Raw genomic sequence first — 3,762 nt, 5'->3', positions numbered from 1 at the left:
ACAACTGAAAATTACATTTACAGTAGTATCAAAATGTGAAATACTTAGGAATAACTTTGACAAAATACTGACAAAAGGCCCTGCACACTCAGACCAAAACATGGCTAAGGGACATTAAAGAAGTCTTAAATAAATTTCGTTGGGAAGATATACTGCATTAATGATTCAGAGGACTCGATATTGTTGAGATGTCATGTCTCCTCAAACTGATCTATAGATTCAACATAATCACAATAAAGGCTTCAGCAGGATTCGTTGTATAAATCAATAAGGTGATTCTAAAAGTCATATGGAAATACTGAGGACCTAAAATAGCCAAAACAGCTTTGAAAAAAAATTGGAAGATGTACACTACCTGATTTCAAGACTTCTTGTAAAGCTGTACTCAGTACGATAGTGTGATATCGGCATCAAGGTAAACGAATAGATCAAAGTAGAACCGTACATACGTGAACAACTGATTTTCTTCAGAGATACAAAGGCAATTCACTCGAGGAAGAAGTCTTTTCTACACGTGGCACCGGAACAACTGGATATCCACACACCAAAAAACGAACTTCAATCCATAGTTTACCATACACAAAAATTAACCCAAAATGGACCACAGACCTACATGTAAAACCTAAAGCTCTAAACCTTCCAAAAGAAAACATGAAATAAAGTCTTTGAGGCCTTGAATGAAGCAAAAATTTCTTATATATGATGCAAAAAAAAATGATCTGCAGAGGTGCCTGGGTGCCTCGGTCAGTTGAGCATCTGACTCTTGATTTCGGCTCAGGTCATGATCGCACAGTTCGTGAGATCAAGCCCCGTGTTGGGCTCCACGCTGAGCACGGAGCCGGCGTGAGATTCTCTCTCTCCCCCTCTCTCTGCCACCACCATCCTGGCCTGCACATGTGCTCTCTCTCAAAATAAATAAATTTTAAAAAAAGAATGGTCTATAAAAGAACATATTGATTAAATGTACTTAATCAAAATGTAAAACTTCTGTTCTTAAAAAGACACTATTTAGAGAATTAAAAGACAAGCCACAGACTGGGAGGAAGTATTTACAAACCATATATGTGATAGAGGACTTATGTGCAGCATATAAAAAGAACTCTCAAAACTCTAAAAACAGACCATAAAAAATTTTTAAAAAGCAAAAATTTGAACAGACCACCAAACAAGATATGTGAATGGCAGTAGACACATGAAAATATGCTTCACATCACTAGTCTTTAGGGAAATGCGCATTGAAACCGGGCGATTTCCAGATTGGTGAGTTCATAGCAGTGCTGGGAGCGTGGGGTCCTGAGACAGCACAGATCTCCACAGCGCGTCCCCCCACATACTTTGCCCTATTCATCTCTTCCACGTGGCTCTTCCTGGATCGTACCCTTTTAAATAAAACGCTGAACAATCCCAAAACAAAAGAGCAAATTGAAGATCTGTTCTGGCGTGGGACAAGCAAGAAGTCTCGAGATCATCTTTGTCGCCAAATGACTTCTAGAACCTCAGGACTTGACTCTGCCATGGGGGCAGGGTTTTGCTGTATGAATGGCCTTACAGTGAAACGCCAACACAGAGAATGCACAAATGCCTTCAGGGCTGTTGCTAAGACTTCACAGGGACTTCGTCTTGGGAACGTTGGACACCGGTGTCAAGTAACCAGCAGCTACAGACTTGCTCAGCTCACTGCACCGGCTGCCCTTGTCCCTGCCTCTGCTTCCCTCAGTACAACCCCTGCACCTTTTCTGTCAGATGCAGCCCAGGAGCGCCTCTCACAACTGCAGGCAAGACAACAGATACAAGGGTTATCGGGAAACGGGTGTTCACAGCTCCTCATGATAAAGAAATCCTGAAATGTATGGAAGCTGTGTGGAGCCCTGCGACGATCCCTGGAATGATAATGTAGTGGGTACTAACCCACTGAAGAGAGATCCTCTGTGGGACACTTGCAAGAGGTACATGAAGGGTCTGAAAAAGACCTGTTTGCACAGGGAGTTGAATTCAAAGACCACCTTGAAATGCTGTACATGCATCTTTTCATGGGGGCAGATGTGACCATGGAGGTGGCCTTTCACATGTTTGGCTTTAAGCCTACAATTCCTGAATCCAGGACTTGTTCCAGACTCGTCTACGGCTAAATGCTGCAGACCCTGACGGCAGTGGCAGAACTCGAGGAGGACGGCCGCTGGAGAGTTTTCACGTCGGTGGCTGTGTTGGGGATGGGCATTTGATTGCGGGAGGAAAACTAAGTCAAGAAATGCCGATGTGAAGGATGTGTATATGTTAGCCACCACAGTCTCTTCCAAAAATCTGAAGCCAGCTGCACCTAAAGAAGGGTTTCGTTGTGAAGAAACATTAGCAGGTTTTAAGTGGGTTGGGAGTAGAATAAAAGGAAGCAACTGCGCGGTGCACAGCCAGGGGGCTAACGGAGGGGAGGGCCTGAGGGTTCTTATCACAGGGAAACCATGTTTCTCCTTTCTTTCCTTTTTTCTTTTCTTTTTGTTATATCTGTATGAGAAGATGGATGCTAGCTGAATCTCCGTGGCAATCATTTCACAATAGCTGCAGATCAAACCATCGTGCTGCATGCCTTAAAGGTATAGAGTAACATACGCCCATTATTTCTCAGTAAAACAGGGGTGGGTGGTGGGAAGGCCTCCTGGAAAATGGGAAACAAGTCCTTTTAGTTCATTGGTTTTCCATGTGGAACTTCCCTTTGCATAAAGATGGGGTGAGTACAGCCATTGTTGCTGCTAAGGTGGCATCATACCTGGAAACCATGAACACAACATTGAAACAGCGACTGATTAAGGTTTATGAAAATATGGTTATCAAATTCAGAGACTCCCTTTTTTAAGTTAATTTATTTATTTTGAGAGAGAGAGAGCATGCGCGCACACAAGCAGGGTAGGGGCAGAGAGAGAGAAAGAGAATCCCAAGCAGGCTCCGCACTGTCAGCGCAGAGCCCCCACAAGGGGCTCAATCTCATGAACCACGAGATCATGACCTGAGCTGAAAGCAAGAGTCAGACACTTAACTGACTGAGTCACCCAGGCACCCCTTAAAAAAAAAAAGTTTAAAAGACTTCTCAGTTCTTGTGTTATGCTCCAACTAACCTCAAAAGTGTATTTGAAAGGTTTCACAATTTTTATTCTCCAAAAGACTATCCACAATTCTGTGTGATACTTGTTATAGTGCAGGTACAGGACATTAGCACTGGATACGACAGCAGCAGCCTCCTGAGAAATCAGAACAGCCAGGTGATTACCTTTACTTCTCAAAAGGGCTGTGTTGCTGCTGCTTGGATGAGCAGGACAGAACCAAACATAAAGTACTATCAGAGCTGTGGGTATTTCCTGACCAGGGTGACAGTGCCTTATTGGAAGAAGGATTAAAGAAACTTAGTAAAGCTCCGATTTAAAAATTTTTGAACCCAGGGGTGCCTGGGTGGCTCAGTCGGTTGAGGGTCTGACTTCAGCTCAGGTCATGCATGATCAGGTCATGATCAGCTCAGGTTCATGAGTTCGAGCCCCGCGTCGGGCTCTGTGCTGACAGCTCAGAGCCTGGAGCCTGTTTCGGATTCTATGTCTTCCTCTCTCTCTGACCCTACCCAGCTCATGCTTTGTCTCTAAAAAATAAACATTAAAAAAAAATTTTTTTTAATGAAAATTTTTGAGCCTAGTTAAGAGTGAGACGATCGGGTCTTCCTTTCTGGTATGCCCCAGTGCGACAGTACTTTGCACTGGTATGTGGGGCAGATCAACCAAGAAA

General features: G+C 43.6%; 1 pseudogene; it reads left to right on the top strand.

Annotated features, from left to right (window-relative positions):
* Positions 1–1,460: 1,460 nt before the first annotated feature.
* LOC122473972 lies at positions 1,461–2,881 on the top strand (annotated as a pseudogene).
* The last annotated feature ends 881 nt before the right edge of the window (positions 2,882–3,762 follow it).

The sequence above is a fragment of the Prionailurus bengalensis genome, chromosome B4, assembly GCF_016509475.1.
Source record: "Prionailurus bengalensis isolate Pbe53 chromosome B4, Fcat_Pben_1.1_paternal_pri, whole genome shotgun sequence".
NCBI classification, from domain to species: Eukaryota; Metazoa; Chordata; class Mammalia; order Carnivora; family Felidae; genus Prionailurus; species Prionailurus bengalensis.
Note: the sequence above shows the minus strand (reverse complement) of the source record. Positions and strands in the feature narration are given on the sequence as shown.